Below are 22,987 nucleotides of genomic sequence, written 5' to 3' on the forward strand. Positions count from 1 at the left end.
ATCAGCGTTTATGTAGTTGATCAGTAGCGTTTTCATCCATTGGTCACCTAGTGTGAAAAAATATTTACTTGCAGTCCTATGAAGTATCAAAAATAGTGCTACTTTTCTGACCACATTATATAGCTGACAAATGAAGTCTTATGTAAAACCACAGATAACACACTAACAATTCTCTGCGTACGAATGATACACCTCTTGGCATTGGTGCAGCCGCACCGGCTTTACATGCGATATGTTAGCTGCAGCCTGCAGCTAACACTGACAGCTATTACAGTGAAATGAATATTCACTCCTCTCCATGCCCATGAGGGCATAGTGAAGAGTGAATATTCATTTCTCTTTAGCAGCAGGGACAGGCTTATGCTTCCTGTCTCCCGCTGCTGCTCTGCTGGCACCGGGTGGGCCCCCTGACTCACACGCCCAATAGAAGCTGCATTGTGTGCCGCTTTTAGCGCCACTGGCTGGAGGTCCCTGGAGTAGCAGGGGCCCTAGGCATCTGTCAGCCATGTATGCCAGCAGGTGTCAGTGCCTGAGCCCACCGGAGAATCCTCCGGTTCTCCAGTGAGCCAGTCCAACCCTGCCTACAGTCCTATGTAACACCACATTTAAGTGATAATTCTGAGTACAGATATTGAAGTAGATGTTACCTGTAGTCCTATGTGATAATAATGACTGCCCCCTGACGAAGCCAACGCGAAACGCGCGTTGGGGCTGCGGCGGTGACCCCCATGTGCCGGACTCTGACCTGATGGGTAAGAACCACTAGAAATTACCAGAGACTATGATGTGGGCCGCGTTATGAGTAGTGGCACTCCACTTGGGGAAGTGTATTATTCCACCTATTGATGTGTGGAAGTGGTGGTTTTCTTCCCTGAAACTGTGCACTTTATGGCATTAAGATTACTAAGCCGTATTAGCGGCATATTGGGGTCATCCGTCTTTTTAGACTTTCAGTGTTTTCCGTAGTGTTCTCCTACTGTATGCTCTATATATTTCTATGAGTATTTTGATTTGATATGTTTTTAAATTTTGTTATAATAAAAACGTACATTTTTTATATTTTGGGACATATGCTCCATGTGTCTTTTTGGGTTGTTTATATATTTTGGAGTGTCCGAGTTGAAGGATTTCTAGCACGGGTACTTTCCCTGACACTATACCACTAGTATGTGTATGAAATCCACTATATTGCTGTTCATCGTGGGATGTGTTTATTGTGATAATAATATTAGCATGATGCTTTTTCCATATAGTTTAAGATACCAGTTTTAAACTCATGCTCTGCAGATTTTTTATTTGTATACTGGACAATATACTCCTGTGACTAACAGGTGACTTCTCTATACTCTATACTATGCTATACTGTATAGCCGTTAATTTTCCCTTTCCCCTTTCATTTCCATTTGGCCAAAACCACTAAACACACACACAAACACACACTATATAGTTCAATTAATAACCAAATTGCTCCAGGGAGTATTCATACTTGTGGAGACACAAGCATCAGTGGGTGAAATCGTCCGTTGGCCCAGCTGTCTTTAGAAAGAGAGTATGGAGCAGGGTCCATCCACTGTAAGCCTGCACTCTTTTCCCGTGGGCAGAATACTACTCAGACAACACAGGGTGAGGGTAAAACAGAGTAGCAATACTTTGTTAAACAACCCAACAGATAATAACATAACAGGCCCAGCAAAATACCCAAGATGGTGCAAAGTTACAGAGTCTCATCCTTCCGTTGTCTTGCTGGGATTAGAATATTTGTGACTTTGGGGCTTGCAAGGCTGACTACCTCCACCTGTGGCACCCCGCTTTTGGTGGGCACCCAAATAGCGGAGGTACCAATAAGTTTAGGAAGCTGACAGTTCATTGAGGCACATGGCCAAATGACAGAATGGTCCCAACCTGGCTTCTTGGAAATTCTCCATAAAGCTAGGTGACCGGTGGGTCCCAACACTGGCTTTCCCAAATGTATCCATGGGTTCTGTGATGGTCAATAGAGCAAATCTGTACTTTCCACCTAGGACTGTGGTACTTAAGTCTCCATCCTATAGAATGTCAAATCTGTGTCCCTCTTGATGGAGCCATAGTGTCCTGGCAGCTATCCTGTAGGGTGTTCCTGGCTGTTTTGTAAAAATCTGTCATACAGAGGCAAACCCTGTTTTTAAAGTTCACAGCTCCTCTTCAGAGATGGTATGTCACTCTCCATAAGGAGAAATTATACCCCTTAGACCCCAGTCTAGAGCCTCTCACCTAGCCAAATCAGTTCTCATGCTTCGCACTGACGAGGGCCAACAGCCCGAAACACCGTGTCTGCGAATTAGGATAAAAGCCAAATCAGTATCTCAAGTCATATTGCACGACTCGTTAAAGTGATATAGAAGGGTTAATAGTTTGCCTTTAAGTGCCTTTTGCCTTTAATTGCTAGAATTACTAGAATCTGTTGATACAGTAGTCTGATGCTCTCCCCTTCAAGGAGGCTACATTTCTTATCATGTATGTTCTCAATAGTCAGCCACAACATGCTCTGGGTACATGAGAAAATAAAGGTCAGTATGACCCTGGGTGATGGGGCTACATGAATTACATTGAGAGTTACATTTGTTGTAAATGGTATAAAATATTGCCTCTTGATGCATTACATCAGATAAAAGTGACTTGCTCACAGAATATATGTGAGGTGTCTTTTTGTCTGTAAAATGGCGGGCGTAACCTCCTGATTTGGCCTCACTGGTGATCTGTCAAGTCTGACATTGGGTCAGAACGAAAACAGCTACGACAGTTTTGGCGCCCGACGTGGGCAGCGGTAACCAGCCTATTCAGAATTCGTATGTGGGAGCTCCTGGGAGATTGGACATGCAAAACACCAGCTGCAGCAAGGTGAGAAATTTTATTCTTACAATCTGTTTTGCACTTGCAATCGCTCTTCTGGATCTCTCCATACCTCTGGGTAAAAGGCTGCGAACACGGTTCAAAGAATCCACATCACCAGTGAGTTTTGTGTTTTGTCTGTTTATGTCCGTATGAGAGTTGAATAATAGAGTAATAAGATGATAATTGTTATCTGTATTTTCTGTCAATATCCTAATTGGTTGTGTATTTGTGTAGTGTATAGAACAGAGCTGGGATAGACTCTGTGCACTGTTGTTATTTTAGTCATTTTGGATTGGCAGTACATTATATGAAGCTGTATTTTGTATAAGACTGTGGTTTTTGTTGTTTGGCCTTAAAGTGCTTTCAGAGTGTCAGTAGACACTGCTGCAGTTTTTATATGGAGTTGTGTTAATACCAAAGTGCAAAATAGGCAGGCTATGTGAACCTTGTATGTATGTCTATGAGAACCTCTGAATGAGAGGAGAGGTGAGTAAATGAGTATACGGGTGTTATGATCTGGTGGCCTAGGAGCAGCATGAGACGGACTTTGGAGAAGGTGGTCCCTATACTGACCGCAAACCCTGAATCTTGCAGCGCAACTAGAAGTAGCCGTGGGGGGTACCTAACACTCCCTAGACCCCTCGACACAGCCTAAGAACTAACTTCCCCTAAAGACAGAAACAGGAAACCTATCTTGCCTCAGAGAAAATCCCCAAAGGATAGATAGCCCCCACAAATATTGACTGTGAGAGGAGAGGGAAATAACATACGCAGAAATGAAATCAGAATTTAGCATAGGAGGCCATACTAGCTAAAAAGAAAGAACAGAACAGAGTACTATGCGGTCAGTATAAAAACGCTAGAAAATATCCACCACAGAAAATACTAATCACCACATCTGACTAAAGACATGGTGGGTATATCTACATCTCCAGAGACACAGCTTGGCTGCAAAAAATCCTTCACAGACAAAGCTGGACAAAACAAAACATTAAAAAGCACAGAACTATATGGTCCACAGTAGGTGGACAGCAAAAACAAAGCCAGAACTTATCTTTGAAGAAATGAACAACAGACCAGGAGAGACCAGGAATGGATGTGAATCCTCCAAAAACAATGGACAACTGGCACTGACCAAAGGATAAAGCAGGACTTAAATAGCCCAGCCCAGATTGCAAAAAATGGATACACCTGATAAATGCTGCGATCCAACTACCACAGCACTACCACACATAACCACCCAAGAGCAGAATTCACAACAGTACCCCCCCTTGAGGAGGGGTCACCGAACCTTCACCAGAGCCCCCAGGCTGATCAGGACAAGCCAAATGAAAGGCACGGACCAAATCGTCAGCATGAACATCGGAGGCAACAACCCAAGAATTATCCTCCTGGCCATAACCCTTCCATTTGACCAGATACTGAAGCTTCCGCCTCGAAAAACGAGAATCCAAAATCTTCTCAGCCACATACTCCAACTCCCCATCAATCAACACCGGAGCCGGAGGATCAACAGAGGGAACAAAGAGCACCACATACTTCCGCAACAAAGATCTATGGAAAACATTATGGATGGAAAAAGAGGCTGGAAGGGCCAAACGAAAAGACACTGGATTGATAATCTCAGAAATCTTATAAGGACAAATAAACCGAGGCTTGAACGTAGGGGAAGAAACCTTCATAGGAACATGACGGGAAGACAACCAGACCAAATCCCCAACCCGAAGCCGGGAACCAACACACCGACGACGGTTAGCAAAACGCTGAGCCTCCTCCTGAGACAACACCAAATTGTCCACCACATGAGCCCAAATCTGCTGCAGCCTGTCAACCACCGAATCCACACCAGGACAATCAGAAGGCTCAACCTGCCCTGAAGAAAAACGAGGATGAAAACAAAAATTACCAAAAAAAGGCGAAACCAAGGTAGCAGAACTAGCCCGATTAATAAGGGCAAACTCAGCCAATGGTAAGAAAGCCACCCAATCATCCTGATCAGCAGACACAAAGCACCTCAAATAGGTTTCCAAAGTCTGATTAGCTTGCTCGGTTTGGCCATTTGTCTGAGGATGAAATGCGGAAGAAAAAGACAAATCAATGCCCAGCTTAGCACAAAAGGCCTGTTAAAACCTAGAAACAAACTGGGAACCTCTATCAGACACAATATTCTCCGGAATGCCATACAAACGAACCACATGCTGAAAAAACAACGGAACCAAATCAGAAGAGGAAGGCAATTTAGGCAAAGTTACCAAATGAACCATCTTAGAAAACTGGTCACAAACCACCCAGATAACAGACATCCTCTGGGAAACCGGAAGCTCTGAAATAAAATCCATAGAAATATGCGTCCAAGGTCTCTCAGGGACCAGCAAAGGCAGAAGCAACCCACTAGCGCGGGAACAGCAAGGCTTAGCCCGCGCACAAATCCCACAGGACTGCACAAAAGAACGCACATCCAGCGACAAAGAAGGCCACCAAAAGGACCTACCAACCAAATCTCTGGTACCAAAAATGCCAGGATCACCGGCCAACACAGAACAATGAACCTCAGAAATCACTTTACTAGTCCATCTATCAGGAACAAACAGTCTTCCCACTGGACAGCGGTCAGGTTTATCAGCCTGAAATTCCTGAAGAACCCGTCGTAAATCAGGGGAGATGGCAGAAAGAATAACCACTTCCTTCAAAATGCCGACCGGCTCAAGAACCCCAGGTGAATCAGAAAAAAAACTCCTAGAGAGGGCATCCGCCTTAACATTCTTAGTACCAGGAATGTATGAGACCACAAAATCAAAACGGGAGAAAAACAGGGACCATCGAGCCTGTCTAGGATTCAGCCGTTTGGCAGACTCGAGGTAAATCAGATTCTTATGATCGGTCAGGACCACAATACGGTGCTTGGCCCCCTCAAGCCAATGACGCCACTCCTCAAATGCCCACTTCATAGCCAACAACTCCCGATTGCCGACATCATAATTGCGTTCCGCAGGCGAAAACTTCCGAGAAAAGAAAGCAAACGGTTTCATCAAGGAACCATCAGAATTCCTCTGAGACAAAACGGCCCCTGCCCCAATCTCAGACGCGTCAACCTCAACCTGAAATGGAAGAGAAACATCCGGCTGACGCAACACAGGGGCAGAAGTAAATCGGCGTTTAAGCTCCTGAAAGGCAGAAACAGCCGCAGAGGACCAATTCGTCACATCAGCGCCTTTCTTCGTCAAATCAGTGAGAGGTTTAACCACACTGGATAAGTTGGCAATGAAACGACGATAAAAGTTAGCAAAGCCCAAGAATTTCTGAAGGCTCTTTACAGATGTGGGCTGAATCCAATCATGAATGGCTTGAACCTTAACCGGATCCATTTCTATAGATGAGGGAGAAAAAATGAAGCCCAAAAAAGAAACCTTCTGCACTCCAAAGAGGAACTTCCTCCCCTTCACAAATAAAGCATTATCACGGAGGATTTGAAATACCATCCTGACCTGTTTCGCATGAGACTCCAAATTATCGGAAAAAATCAAAATATCATCCAAATATACAATCATGAATTTATCAAGATAACTCCGAAAGATATCATGCATGAAGGACTGGAACACAGATGGGGCATTAGAGAGTCCGAATGGCATCACTAGGTATCCAAAATGGCCTTCAGGCGTATAAAATGCAGTTTTCCATTTGTCACCCTGTTTAATACGAATAAGATTATATGCCCCTCGAAGGTCAATCTTAGTAAACCAGCTAGCCCCCTTAATCCTAGCAAACAAATCAGTAAGCAAAGGCAAAGGGTATTGAAATTTGTCCGTGATCTTATTCAAGAGGCGATAATCAATACACGGTCTAAAGGAGCCATCCTTCTTGGCAACAAAAAAAAAACCTGCTCCCAATGGTGAAGAAGATGGCCGAATATGCCCCTTCTCCAAAGACTCCTTAATATAGCTACGCATGGCGGCATGTTCCGGCACAGACAGGTTGAAATTTCGACCCTTAGGGAACTTACAACCTGGAATCAAGTCAATAGCACAATCATAGTCCCTATGTGGTGGAAGGGAACTAGATTTAGGCTCATCGAATACATCCTGGAAATCTGACAAAAACTCAGGAATTTCAGAAGAGGGGGAAGAGGAAATTGACATCAAAGGAATGTGATCATGAACTCCCTGACAACCCCAACTAGTCACAGACATGGATTTCCAATCTAACACCGGATTATGTAGCTGTAACCATGGAAAACCCAGCACAATATCATCATGCAAATTATGCAACACCAGAAAACGACAATCTTCCTGATGGGCTGGTGCCATGCGCATGGTCAGTTGTGTCCAAAACTGAGGTTTATTTTTAGCCAACGGTGTAGCATCAATCACCCTTAAAGGAATAGGGTTCTGCAAAGGCTGCAAGGGGAAACCACAACGTCTGGCAAATTCTAAGTCCATTAAATTCAGAGCGGCGCCTGAATTCACAAATGCCATGACAGAAAATGACGATAATGAGGAGATCAAGGTCACAGATAACAGAAATTTTGGTTGTACAGTACTGATGGTAACAGAACTAGCGATTCTCTTGGTACGCTTAGGGCAATCAGAAATAGCATGAGCAGAATCGCCGCAGTAAAAACACAACCTATTCTGACGCTTAAATCCTTGTCGTTCAGCTCTAGACAAAATCCTATCACACTGCATAGGCTCAGGGCTCCTCTCGGAGGACAACGCCACAGTGTGCACAACTCTGAGCTGGCGCAAGCGCCAATCAATCTGAATGGCCAGAGACATACAATCACTCAGACCAGCAGGCGTGGGGAACCCCACCATAACATCTTTCAGAAAGACCCTTTCTGAAAATTGCCGCCAAGGCATCCTCATTCCATTTAGTCAGTACAGACCATTTTCTAAATTTCTGGCAATACGATTCTGCCGCTTCTTGACCCTGACACAGGGCCAACAAGATCTTCTCAGCTTGATCCACAGAATTAGGCTCATCATACAATAACCCCAATGCTTGAAAGAAAGAATCAACATTAAGCAAAGCAGGATTGCCAGATTCCAGGGAAAATGCCCAATCCTGTGGGTCACCACGCAGCAAGGATATGATGATTTTATCCTGCTGAATGGGATCACCAGAAGAACGGGGTCTCAATGCAAAAAAACAGTTTACAATTATTTTTGAAACTCAAAAATTTGGATCTGTCACCAAAAAACAAATCAGGAGTGGGAATCTTAGGTTCTAAGGCAGGAGTCTGAATAATAAAATCTGAAATACCCTGTACCCTAGCAGCAAGCTGATCCACACGAGAAACTAACTCCTGAACATTCATGTTATTACCAGGCTCCGCAGCCACCCAGAGGTTAAGAGGGAGGAACAGAAAAAACAGGCTAAGGAAAAAAAAATGGCTCAAAACCTGTCCTCCCTTCTTCTGAGATGCAATTAACTCATTGTTGGCCAGTTGTACTGTTATGATCTGGTTGCCTAGGAGCAGCATGAGACGGACTCTGGAGAAGGTGGTCCCTGTACTGACCGCAAACCCTGAACCTTGCAGCGCAACTAGAAGTAGCCGAGGGGGGTACCTAACACTCCCTAGACCCCTTGACACAGCCTAAGAACTAACTTCCCCTAAAGACAGAAACAGGAAACCTTTCTTGCCTCAGAGAAAATCCCCAAAGGATAGATAGCCCCCACAAATATTGACTGTGAGAGGAGAGGGAAATAACATACGCAGAAATGAAATCAGAATTTAGCATAGGAGGCCATACTAGCTAAAAAGAAAGAACAGAACAGAGTACTATGCGGTCAGTACAAAAATGCTAGAAAATATCCACAACAGAAAATACTAATCACCACATCTGACTAAAGACATGGTGGGTATATCTGCATCTCTAGAGACACAGCTTGGCTGCAAAAAATCCTTCGCAGACAAAGCTGGACAAAACAAAACATGAAAAAGCACAGAACTATGTGGTCCACAGCAGGTGGACAGCAAAAACAAAGCCAGAACTTATCTTTGAAGAAATGAACAGCAGACCAGGAGAGACCAGGAATGGATGTGAATCCTCCAAAAACAATGGACAACTGGCACTGACCAAAGGATAAACCAGGACTTAAATAGCCCAGCCCAGATTGCAAAAAATGGATACACCTGATAAATGCTGCGATCCAACTACCACAGCACTACCAATCATAACCACCGGAGGGAGCCCAAGAGCAGAATTCACAACATAAGGGATAAACAAAAATCCCTGATTGATTAGGGGTTCCGTTAGGTGTGGTCCTCTGTATGTGACAGAAGACATTATTTAACTCAATTTGAGCTGAATTAGGTGGAGTGATTGAGATAAGGGATTTTCTTCTTGTAAAAATCAACTGAAAAGTGAAAAGAAAAAGAAAAAAAACAATCCCTGAATGAGTACGTATGTATGGATGATCACATAAGTATCATTACTTATCTAACTGTTGTTGAGGGTCCAGGATGAATGAGTTGTGGATATTTTTCATGTACATTTAATTTACATCTGAGATTCAGTGAAACCCGGGTTATATATGGTTTGATATTGGATAGGTTTCTATATGTGTTTTGGCCGGACGCGGTCAGAATCAGCTTATTCAAGTTGTGCAGTGATCTGCCTGTATAGAGAAACTGTTTTTAATTCCGAGATGATGAATGTTTTGTAGAGATTAAGTCTGAAAACTGCTGCATTCTGTTTCTGTGTGTAAGACACCAAGCTCTTATCTGTGTTTAATACCTGATGGGAGGGGGGGAAGCAAATCGCTGTGCGAATTGCTTGTGATTTCTCCTCTCTGTGCTGTGTGCCAGAGGAAGGGGGGCATGGAACTGCGCTGAAGAATATTGTGCTCTGAATATTCTGTCTTTGGTGCAGTACATGCAGATAGATTTGTGTTTAAAGCAATAGTATTGTATGTTTTGAAGTAGAAAGAAATATTGTAAGTTGAAGTTGAAGTTGGAAGTTGAAAGTGAAATATTGTGCCTAGTTTTAGAAGGAAACTTGTAAGTGATTGTTTGGTTATTTGTGTGATTGAAAGATTGGTAAAAGATTCACCTGCTTCAAGTTGAGTGATTGATAAAGCAAATTGAGGATCAACAAAGGAGGTAGCCAACTGCACGGCTGATAAGGTGAGAGTCTTACTGCTACAGTCAGCTTACGGCACATAGGTGGTGTAACCTTGCCGTTCCATGGAGCTGAGCTAGCCAGCTGATCTACCAGGTGGTAGGTGGTGTAACCTGCCCGCTAAATCCTTCAGGTCTACCGGGTAATAGGTGGTGTAACCTTTCCCGCTAAATCTTGACCCTTGCTCTGACTTGTCACATGTGGCCGCCTGGTGAAGGCAAGGCACACTAAAAAGGGCATTTGCAGAATAAAGGTGAGTTGTTTGAGCGAATAAGTTGAAGCCATGGGCAACTTGTTCTGTGTGCAGTCAGGGCCCCCAATGGGATCCAGAACCACTATACAGATTGAAAAAGGAAGCAGTGAAAGATGTGAGACCAATATTGAAAAAGGCAAAAATGCCAGTGTGTGGATGTTTGGATGTACAAAAATTCACAGACAAGGGAAGAAAATAGCAAGTGAATAAATGGCATCTGAGAGAGTGCAGCAGGACGGAAGTAAGGTGTATTATGAATGTTTTGATGCTCAAAAGTCCGACTATTACCGACACATTATTGCTACGGTCATACCTTTGTATGACCAGAGACCCGGACAAGACAGATGGACTTGTAAACATTGCGGTCAGACAGACCCAGACTGGAGAAATACTTGTATGATCTGTGCTGCAAAGCGACCTAAGTGAATTGCACTGAATCCTGTCCAGACAAGATCACATGTAGTGACATAAGAAGCTGACACAGGATAGTGGTTAGCGGGAAGCGGGGTAACTAACTTTTGGGAGTAAGCTGACAGTAATCCTTTTGGGAAGGAGCTGTAGACCATCATGTCATGTCACCCCCAACCGGTCATCCAGTCACCCCCACCACCAGAGAACCAACCACATCAGGTAGGGTAAGAAAGATACAAGAGTATTATCCCTGGAAGCCCTCTGACTAGCTAGCTACACTAAAACAATTGGCTGACCCTGAGAACCAACCTTTTCCATTTTACAGACAAAGAAAGACAATATGATGGACGTATAAGTGCACCTGAGCAGACCTAGAGAGTTGGTGAGCACACAAGCAGGTGACGTACTAGGACGCAAATTAAGACTTTACAGATGTGACAAAAGGAGAGAGTGTAGAGATGTACTTTGGATGGCTACAGCTGAAATGGGCAGACATGGGGTACAGTCCAGTAAACCCACTTGATGTTAAAATATTGGTAAATACATTCATTGACGGTATTACCAAAGGCTTACGAGACGCAGTACAGACAGCCAGACCTGAATGGAGAAATGTAGATCCAAAGACCTCCTGAAGGTTGCTAAAGAAGTTAAACAAACTAGAACAATAAGACGATGTGTCACGTATGCTGGAGTACAACGAAAACAGTAGAGACGTAGTAAGGGACCTAAGGACTTAGAAACAGTGAAGTGCTGGAATTGTGGAGAAAATGGACACTCAGACCCATCTTCCACCTCCTTCACCTTCAGACTAGGAAACTGACAACCCAGTGACAAATGTGTGCCTTGTTCTTGTCCCCTCCGGACCTGGTCCTGCCTTGATGACCACCATAACAATGCCGGGAGGAAAGAGACAGAATTCTTGATTGACACTGGGGCAGCCGGAACACAAAGACTTGATAATGCCAGGCATGATTACTGACGAGACTGTGGAATGCGTGAGGGTAGAGGGACAAGCAACTGAAGCCCCTATGATTAAACAAATAAGACTAGAATCACGAGACAGCCAAGAGGTGCTTACAAATTTATTGTTAGTGACAATACCCCTATGAATTTGCTGGGAGCAGAGTTGAGTGCTGTCTAGGCCACTATACAGTACTCTCCTGAGGGTATTACAGTCACAAGTCCCCTTTCATATAAACACTTGAGGCAGAGGGATGCCAGGGTCTTCCACGTGCACATTATACCACAAGTAAATCATGCACTATTATAGTTACACTTAATTCCATTCATTTGCCAGTTTAGTAGTTTTTCTTACATAAGATGGTATAGTTACCGTGTATTTCTAGGTTTTTTAGCCATTCATTATATTGGCTCAAACCATAGTCACTGTTTATTTGTCTTTTCCACTTCTTATACCTTATCGCAAGCAACTGGCATTGATATTTGGTATTTTTCAAATCCCTTCTTTTTGTATTTGAAATTGTTAGTTATGGATGTATATAGGGCTGCTACATTCTTAGAATTGTGCTTTGCTGTGGCCTATGGCATTGTGCTCCCCCATTTTATGACTCAGCATCTTTCGTAAATATATATATATATTCATATATATAATTTTCTTTTGGTAACATTTTGTGAATCAAATTTAGTTTTTAAGGGGTACTCTACCCAATCAAATACGGGTATAAATATTTGGACATTAATGTGTGATTTAGATAAACACTTGTGTAATATGGCAGAAACGGTGTATATGGCAAGAGCAGTGAAAGTAACACCTGACACCAGAATGTCTGAGGACAGGGAAAAGAGTCAGGTACCAGACACCATTGTGTCAAGGGGATAATCTGATGTGGGTCGGCTGCCCATTCCCCCTGTCATGATAAATTAAGAGAAGGAACCACTCCTCCTTGGTTAAGGCAATACCCCTTTGAGCCTAGTGAAATCAATGGCCCTGAGCAGGGATATTAAAGAGTATGTTAAGGCAGGGGTTCTAATGCAGAGATCTTCCCCCTGCAACACCCCTTTGTATCACATTAAGAAGAAAAAGGACCCAAGGGTTCCCCTGACACTTACAGAATAGCTCATGACTAACGGCTATTAATGATGTTACAGTGAGTGTGACCTCAATTGTCCCTAATACACACACCGTACTGTCACAGATATCAACTACGTCAAAATGTTTCACAATCACTGATTTGGCAAATGCATTCTTTACCTCCTCCACAGATTGTATTATTACAGTACGTGGATGACCTCCTGCTCTGCTGCCTGGACCAGATGTCCTTGCTGTGGCTTTTTAGCAGAAAAGGGTTGCAAAGTCTCACATGACAAATTACAGTATTGCAAACAAAAGGTGACATTTTTAGGCCACAATATTGCTAAAGGTACAAGACTCCTGATTAAAGAAGAAAACAGGCAGTGCTGACACAGCAGCATAGAGGGAAACAGAGACCGATAGCTTACTACTCAGCACAATTAGACCCAGTGATTAGAGGGTCTCCTACGTGTGTCCGTGCTGTAAGAGCTGCTGTATTACTGAAAGGCATGTGAGCTCACACTGACTTTTTCTTTTTGACAATTTGTTCCCCACATGACATTAATGCCATACTCGTACAAGTTCAACCAAAACACCTGTCTATGGAAAGACAGATCAGACTTGAATGTGCTCTAAAACTAATTCATGAATACGCCACCCTCAAAAGACATAATGTTCTGAATCCAGCCACTCATCTGCCTGTGGATTCAGAAAAGGGGGAATTGGTGACAGCGTTGGCAGGTAGGAAAAAAAAAAAAAGAAGAGTACTCTGGTACGTTGACATGACGCATGAACATGCATCGGAACTGATGAGTCAGGAGACAGTGGGTTTTACATATGTTCATGGAAAAAAAAAATGGTTGATTGTGACTTGTAGGATCGCTACTTCCAACAGGTGGCGTTATATAGTTTAAGTCCTCTTTTTCTCAGAAGAGGCAATTTGCAGCTCCTCTTCAGGCATTTTTCCACAGGATAGGGGAAAGGTGGCAGTGCTCATCTCTCATTGTTTAATTATTTAATCATTTTCAATTTGCATAGTTTGCCCTCCATAGTTTGCAGGTCAACAAACTGCATGACCTGCCGCAATGTGTAATCAACTTATTAACCCCTTTACCCTCAATGGTGGTTTGCAGGTTAATGACCAGGCCAATTTTTACAATTCTGACCACTATCCTTTTATAAGGCAATAACTCTGGAAAGCTTCCATGAATCCCAGTGATTCTGACAATGTTTACTCGTGTTTTCTCGTGACATATTGTACTTCTCTGATATTACTTGCATTTATTTGTGGAAAAAATGGAAATTTTTATGAAACTTTTGAAAATTTTGCAATTTTCCAACTCTGAATTTTCATGCCCTTAAATAACAGATATATCACACAAAATACTTAATATGTTTACTGTATATCAACACAGTTTTGTAACCAATTTGTACTGAGTGAGCTAATACCCCATATGTGGGAGTAAACCACTGTTTGGGGAAAAGCATAGCTAGGAAGAGAAGGAGCGCGGTTTGACTTTTTCAGCACATAAATTGGCTGGAATTAAGATCGGACACCATGTCGCATTTGGAGAGCCCCCTTATGTGTGTAAACAATGGAAACTCCCCACAAGTGACACCATTTTGGAAACTAGACCCCCTAAGGAACTTATATAAATGTGTGGTGAGCACTGTTAGGGCTAGCGGAACGCTATAAGGTGCGTTCGCAGCCCAGTGTCCACCGTCCAGAGATGGAACCTGCTGCTGACTAATGACGGACTATATGGTGGTATAATGTGGTTACACACACAGGTTAGCTTCACCAGGTATGAAGGAAGCGAACCCTGTTGCATCACAGGGCCACGGTACCGCACAAAGAACACAAGCAACGAATCACAGAACTCTGTCCCAAGACTCAGGGAAAGAGTTCCTCTAGACTTCTTGCGCTCGACACCGCTACTGGGGTCTCAGAGATTAAAAGAACTAATAATTTTCTGCACAAGAGTGCGTGCAGCTCTGACGGACGCCACTAACCACCCAGACTTGGGCCAGGAAAGTGCTCTATTAGCGAACGGCACCGTACTGGCGGTCACTGCTATCAGATGCTGTATCATGTGCTAGCTGTGTGGGATAGCACTGTCAGGCGCTAGGTAGCTTCCACCATTCGTTAACAGTCAACAACACTAGGGATGGGAATGATTCAGAACTTTCATCCATCGACAGGCATATATCCACACACACATTAATAAGTTTATACTAGCACATGGCCGTGTGGCCATGCAAACCTTTTATAGCGGAAGCTCTCCAGGACCTTCCTAGTGGTCCAATAGGATTTGCTACAGGGCCTGAGCATGTGACCCCTGACCTCCAATAAGAGGTCGTCCCTTGGGCACGCTCATTAGAAAAAAGCAGGACTTAGTCCCAGGGACGCCTGCTCGCCGCTGATCAGTACTCGTTACAATGGCTGAGCCTGGAAGGACAGCAGTAACCAGCAGCACATCAGCTTGAGCCAGACGCTGGGACCGATGACTCTGCTGAGCAGGCTCCACTGCAGCTAGAGGAGAATGGGAGACTGCAGCGGAGATGGTTCAAGATTCCCCCTGTGCAGCGGCGGGAACTCAACACCTAACAAGCACTTTGAACCCCCAAGTGCTTCACAGAAGTTTATATCATAGAGCCATAAAAATCATAATTTTTCCACAAAAATTAATTTTTCGCCCCCAATTTTTTTTTATTACCAAGGGTAACAGAAGAAGTTGCCCCCCAAGATTATTGTACCATTTTTCCTGAGTATGCTGATACCCCATATGGGGGGGGGGGGGTAAACCACTGTTTGGGAACATGGCAGAGCCCAGAAGGGAAGGAGCACCAGATTTTACTGTTATGGTTTGCAGGTGCTATGACCCAGTAGGAGAGCCCATGAGGTGCCAAAACAGCAGAACCCCCCCCCCCCATAAGTGACCCCATGTTATTAAATACACCTCTCAATGAATTAATATAGAGGTGCAGTGATCATATTGACACCATGGGTGTGTCAGAATTTAATACCAATGGGCAGCCATGTGGAGAGACTCGGGAGGAACAGAGCGCTATTTGCCTATTCAAGTGAATAGTGTGTCTGTGAACATTTCAGTGTGTTTCCATGGACCGTATGTCCATGGGTAAAACATGCTGACATGTCCATTTTTTAATGTCAGCATGGGCCACAAAACATCCAGCACACGTGCATACGCATAACACACATGGATGTTATCTATGTGACACGCATCAGCGCTGGGGAAGAAGCGTTACAGTAAACACTGTTCCCAGACACCAGGTGCTGAACATGACTCTCATCATTCTCCCCTGCTCTGCCGGCAAATGATTGTCTCCCCTGCTTGAGCCAATCGCCAGAAGAGCAGGGGAGAATGATGAGAGCTGTGTTCAGCACCCAGCACCAGGGAACAGCACTTACTGCAATGCTTCTTCCCTGGCACCAGTCCTTGTGGTACTGATGCAGCACATGTATGCCACACATGTGCCGCAAGTATTACACACACGGACACTGACATCTTCAGTACCGGAAATATCAGGAGATGTAAAAGAGGCGTTATAGAGGGTTTTCATGTTTGGCTGCTGTCACACACTAATAGACGCTTTTTGAACAAAGAAGAAAAAGCCCATGCATAAATTCAGGATCACCACTGTAGACACAATACAAAGAGTTTTAGTTTATTTCCAAACCAGAAAAACACTCACAAATTTAAAAACATCTAAAACATCCACAAAGGCACATACATGATAGATCCAATATACAGAAAATGAAATTCATAATAAATATGTATAATTCAACCACTGGCTACACAGATATTTTTCTATTGCAGGATTGATGCATGGTGTTACAAACAGGTTCTGCCAATTAAAATACCCTCCATCATAGGATTACACATAATAAAACCTGAACACTCATGTTGTTTTGCACCCTTCAGTTCCATATAACTTTGTTGGGGTATATACAGTTATATGAAAAAGCTTGGGCACCCCTATTAATCTTAAGCTTAATGTTTTATAAAAACAGTTTTTTTTGCAACAGCTGTTTCAGTTTCATATATCTAATAACTGTTGGACACAGTAATGTTTCTGCCTTGAAATGAGATTTATTGTACTAACAGAAAATGTGCAATCTGCATTCAAACAAAATTTGACAGGTGCATAAGTATAGGCACCCCACCAGAAAAGTGACATTAATATTTAGTAGATCCTTCTTTTGCAAAAATAACAGCCTCTAGTCGCTTCCTGTAGCTTTTAATGAGTTCCTGGATCCTGGATGGAGGTATTTTTGACCATTCCTCTTTACAAAACAATTCCAGTTCAGTTAAGTTTGATGGTCGCCGAGCATGGACAGCCCTCTTCAAATGATCCCACAGATGTTCAATGATATTCAGGTCTGGGGACTGGGATGGCAATTCCAGAACAGTGTAATTGTTCCTCTGCATGAATGCCTGAGTAGATTTGGAGCGGTGTTTTGGATCATTGTCTTGCTGAAAGATCCATCCCCTGTGTAACTTCAACTTTGTCACTGATTCATGAACATTATTGTCAAGAATCTGCTGATACTGAGAGGAATCCATGCGTCCCTCAACTTTAACAAGATTCACGGTGCCGGCATTGGCCACACAGCCCCAAAGCATGATGGAACCTCCACCAAATTTTACTGTGGGTAGCAAGTGTTTTTCTTGGAATGCTGTGTTTTTTGGCCGCCATGCATAATGCCTTTTTGTATGACCAAACAACTCAATCTTGGTTTCATCAGTCCACAGGACCTTCTTCCACAAAGAAATTGGCTTCTCCAAATGTGCTTTTGATTACCTCAGCCGACTCTGTTCATGGCGCGCTTGCAGAAATGGCTTCTTTTGCATCACTCTCCCATACAGCTTCTCCTTGTGCAAAGTGCGTTGTATAGTTGACCGATACACAGTGACCTCATCTGCAGCAAGTTGATGCTGCAGCTCTCTGGAGGTGGTCTGAGGATTGTCCTTGACTGATCTCACCATTCTTCTTCTCTGACTTTCTGATGTTTTTCTTGGCCTGCCACTTCTGGCCTTAACAAGGACTGTATCTGTGTTCTTCCATTTCCTTACTATGTTCCTCACAGTGGAAATTGACAGGTTAAATCTCTGAGACAGCTTTTTGTATCCTTCCCCTGAACAACTATGTTGACTAATCTTTGTTTTCAGTTAGACAGTTGTTTTGAGGAGCCCATGATGCGACTCTTCAGAGGAGATTCAAACAGGAGAACAACTTGCAAGTGGCCACTTTAAGTAGCTTTTCTCATGATTGCATACACCTGGCTATGAAGTTCAAAGCTCAATGAGGTTAGAAAACCAAAAAAAGTGCTATAGTAAGGCTACTTTCACACTAGCGTCGTTTTGAATACGTCGCAATGCATCGTTTAGAGGAAAAAACACATCCTGCAAAGTTGTCTGCAGGATGCATTTTTTCCCATAGACTAACATTAGCGATGCATTACGACGCATTGCCACACGTCGCAAACGTCGTGCGATGGTTGCGTCGTGTTGAGTCGGACCGTCGCCACCAAAAAACGTTGCATGCAACGTTTTTTGGTGCGTCGTGTGCAGCATTTCCGACCGCGCATGTGCGGCCGGAACTCCGCCCCCGCCTCCCCGCACCTCACATCCGCTGCCCCTGTTGTGCGGCGCATTCACTGCTAGCGTCAGTAAGTCAGTAAAAAGTAGGTAGGAGTATTTAAAACAAGAAAATGATAAGGATGCCCATACTTATGCGCCTGTCAAATTTTGTTTGAATGCAGATTGCACCTTTTCTGTCAGTACAATAAACCTCATTTCAAGGCAGAAACATTACTGTGTCCAACAGTTATTAGATATATGAAACTGAAATGGCTGTTGCAAAAAAAAACAATTTTTATAAAACATTAAGCTTAAGATTAATAGGGGTGCCCAAACCTTTTCAAATATCTGTATATACCAGCCTCCGGACCCTATACAGTAACTGGACTAATAGCAATCTTAACAAAAAGACATTTACAAGTCCTGAAAGAGACCAGATGAATGAGGTTATAAACCAAGGCAACCTAATACTTCACCCTAGCCAGTCCTTAAGAGGTCGCCCCATATCCCTGCAAGCCGCAATGTAGCCTAGTGGAGAAACCCCAAAATGATAAAAAATAGCAGCAACACTCCAAATGTTGGTGAAAAAAATCCTTAGTCCTTTATTTTACTAAGAATTGCATGGACCAATGGTATCTGGACCCGTGGAAGCGTGAATAACGTGAAACGGCCGTCGTCCTGTTTCTCTTTTCTGCATAATCTGCACTTGTCCTTGCCCGCACAACCTTCTCCATGCAATTCTTTGTAAAATAAAGGACTAAGGATTTTTGTCACCAGCATTTGGAGTGTTGCTGCTATTTTTCTTCATTTTGGGATTTCTTCATGTGGCTTTCCAGCAAGCACCTTCAACAGCGTGATTCAACCACTGTATTGTGTCTGTGATTCCGCGTCTACTCTGTGATAATAGTAAGTAAAGTGCGCTACTCAATGCCATTCACTTTTTTTCTTGCTTTTGGACGTAGCCTAGTGGAGGAAGAGGACACTTTTCATTGCAAAAAAATTTTTTTGCATCACCATATTTTGAGAGCTATAATTTTTTCATATTTTGGCCCACAGAGTCATGTGAGGTCATGTTTTTTGCCGCACAAGTTGATATTTTTATTGGCATCATTTACGGCACATGACTTTTTTATCACTTTTTATTCTGACTTTTGGGAGTAAGAATGAACAAAAACCAGCAATTCATTAATTTCTTTTTGGGGGTGAGGGCGTTTATACCGTTCCACATTTGTAAAAATTGATAAAGCGATTTTATTCTTCGGGATAGTACGATTACAGCAATACCTCATTTATATAGTTTTTTTATGTTTTGGCGCTTTTATGCAATAAGAACTATTTTATATACAAAATAATTATTTTTGCAGCGCTTTATTCTGAGATCTATACCATTTTTATTTTACTGGTGATGGAGCTGTATTGTGGCTTGTTTTTTTTATATCTTTTTTCTGATCACGTGTTATTCCACTTTTTGTTCGGCGGTATGATGATAACTAGAGTTGAGCGACTTTTACTTTTTTAGGGTCGAGTCGGGTTTCGCGAAACCCGACTATCTCAAAAGTCGAGTCGAGTGAAATGGGCCGATTATCGCGAAAATTCGGGGATCGACCGAAACACGAAATGCAATGCAAGTCAATGGGGAAGCATAGTCGGCAGTGAGTGGAGGCCAGGAAAACACCTACAGTGCCCATTTAAATGGCAAAAACATCCATTATTGGTACTGAAGCTTGTCAATCTTAAATTTACCTTATAATAATAGTTAGGCACTGGACATTGGGGGTCATTTGGCTAAAGTTGTGGGGGGTATGGCTGGTTCAAGTATTTAGTGGGCCCAAGAAAGGTGGACCACGTCACGGCAGTGGAGCAGGGAGAGGTAAGTATTTCAACTTTGCCAGTGCTGTGATCTTGAGCAAGCAGGGGGGGCCCACTCATTCGCATTGGCAATGGCACAGGGCCCCTCAAAGTACGGTGGTGTGTCTGCACGGCGGGGGCGCCTCCCACCTGCAGCAATACTTTTGCGTACTATGAGGGGCCCTGAGCCAGTGATGTTGCCAACGAGTATTTCCCCCACCCCCCACCCGATGAAGGAACCTGCACTTTCATCTGCACCTTCCTCTTTGTCCCCGTGTAAGGTGGTATAGTATGCGGGAAGGGGAACCCCACTTTCAGATTCTGGCTGTGTAGCGTGCAAGGGGAATGTAGCGGTCTGGGTCAATGTACCAGCAGAGTCATCTAGCACTGGCTGGGCAATGGGCAGGATGAGGAGGAAACACAGATATAGTCCCAAATACAAAAGTAGGCTAAAAGCAGTTCAAAATTGGTAACAGGACTAACCAGGCGGCATTGCTTTGTTCAGTGGAGGATAACTATAATGAGAGACTGATACAGTGAGTAGGCGCAAATCAGTAAGTAGGCTAAATGCAGTTCAAAATTGGTAACAGTAGTAAACAGGCGGCACTGCTTTGTTCAGTGGAGGAGAACAGCAAGGAGCGGCAGGCACCGTTAGTAGGCCCCAACCAAACTAGTAGGCCAAATGCAGTGTTATATTAAAAACTACTTAATGAGATCCTGAAGATTGAAGCTCGGGACAGGAAACCAGGAGAACACCTTGGAGCGGCAGACACCGTTAGTAGGCCCCAACCAAACTAGTAGGCCAACTGCAGTGTTATATTAAAAACTACTTAATGAGAGCCTGAAGATCAAAGCTCAGGACAGGAAACCAGGAGAACACCTTGGAGCGGCAGACACCGTTAGTAGGCCCCAACCAAACTAGTAGGCCAACTGCAGTGTTATATTAACAACTACTTAATGAGAGCCTGAAGATCGAAGCTCAGGACAGGAAACCAGGAGAACACTTTGGAGTGGCAGACACCGTTAGTAGGCCCCAACCAAACTAGTAGGCCAAATGCAGTGTTATATTAACAACTACTTAATGAGAGCCTGAAGATTGAAGCTCAGGAAAGTAAACCTGGAGAACACCTTGGAGCGGCAGACACTGTTTGTAGAACCCAACCAAACTTGTAGCCCCAATGCAGTTTTCAAATTCCGATAGGCTGAAAACCTGACAATTTCAGCTCCGCTTTTTTTAAAAGGAGGACAGCTGTATTGAGTGGCGCAGACAGACACTGGTAGTAGGCCTTACACCACAAAGTTGGCTCGATGCAGGTTTAAAAAAGGTTACAGGGGTACACTGGCAGCATTGGTGTGGTCAGTGGAGGACAATTGGCAGGAGGGACTGCAGACAGACTTACTAGGCCTAAAATAACAAAAAATTAGGCTCAATGCAGGTTTAATTAGGTTGCAGCGGTGCACAGGCAGCATTGGTGTGGTCAGTGGAGGACAATTGGAAGGAGGGACCGCAGACAGACTTAATAGAACTACAATAAAAAGGATAGGCTCAATGCAGGTTTAAATATGTTGCAGGGGTGCACAGGCAGCATTGGTGTGGTCAGCGGAGGACAATTGGAAGGAGGGACCGCAGACAGACTTAGTAGGCCTAAAATAAAAAATTTGTCTCAATGCAGGTTTAATTATGTTGCAGGGGTGCACAGGCAGCATTGGTGTGGTCAGCGGAGGACAATTGGAAGGAGGGACCGCAGACAGACTTAGTAGGCCTAAAATAAAAAGGATAGGCTCAATGCAGGTTTAAATATGTTGCAGGGGTGCACAGGCAGCATTGGTGTGGTCAGCGGAGGACAATTGGAAGGAGGGACCGCAGACAGACTTAGTAGGCCTAAAATAAAAAAATTTGGCTCAATGCAGGTTTAATTATGTTGCAGGGGTGCACAGGCAGCATTGGTGTGGTCAGCGGAGGACAATTGGAAGGAGGGACCGCAGACAGACTTATTAGGCCTAAAATAAAAAAATTAGGCTCGATGCAGGCTCGATGCAGGTTTTATTAGGTTACAGGGGTACACAGGCAGCATTGTTGTGGTCAGCGGAGGACAATTGGAAGGAGTGTCTGACACAGTTAGTACTCCAAAATAATAAATACATGTTAATGTCTCGCCCCAAAAAAATAAATAAATAAACAGGTGGCATACCTATGTACAGGGGTGGGCTCCTCTGCTGACTTGCAGGCATTGGTATTTGGCGCAAAGTATTAACTGGTGTAAATGTAGGACAGGGCCCCTGAATATTTTTACTAGCATCATACATGTCAACAAATTGGTATTGGCAGTGCCATTGAAGGATTTAACCACATAGACTAAACAGTGGTGGAGCAGTGAGAGATAATTTTGCAAGTGGTAGAGCACTGTTTGAGCTGGGGGGTACACTCTCTCATGGGTGGCGGTACTGGCCCAGGGCCCCACATGTTACAACGGTGTGTCTGATGTTGGGTGCGCACCACCAAGGCCCTGTGGGGGGAGTCGGCCCATTTAGGGAGGTTTAAAAATGTCGTATGCTGGACATACAGCAGCTGCAAATTGAGAAATTGGAACAGTCAGTAAGACAAGTCCAAAGCAAGACCTTTTTACAGGAAAGCTAGGTGTTAGCCGGGAAAGGTGGGGCAAAATAATTAGAAATCCATGATTGGTTCATTTTAATGAAGGTTAGATCATCAACATTTTGGGTAGCCAGACGAGTCCTTTTTTCGGTCAGTATTGAACCAGCAGCACTGAATATTCTTTCTGATAGCACACTAGCTGCTGGGCAAGCAAGCTCCTGCAATGCACATTCTACCAATTCAGGCCAG

At 43.7% G+C, this 22,987-nt stretch overlaps 1 protein-coding gene across 1 annotated transcript in view; it reads left to right on the forward strand.

The window, feature by feature from the left end:
• The window catches only part of LOC138680259 (excitatory amino acid transporter 5-like), a 1,936,174-nt gene that overhangs the window by 683,705 nt on the left and 1,229,482 nt on the right, over positions 1-22,987 (forward strand). The window lies entirely within an intron of this gene.

The sequence above is a fragment of the Ranitomeya imitator genome, chromosome 1 (assembly GCF_032444005.1).
Source record: "Ranitomeya imitator isolate aRanImi1 chromosome 1, aRanImi1.pri, whole genome shotgun sequence".
NCBI classification, from domain to species: Eukaryota; Metazoa; Chordata; class Amphibia; order Anura; family Dendrobatidae; genus Ranitomeya; species Ranitomeya imitator.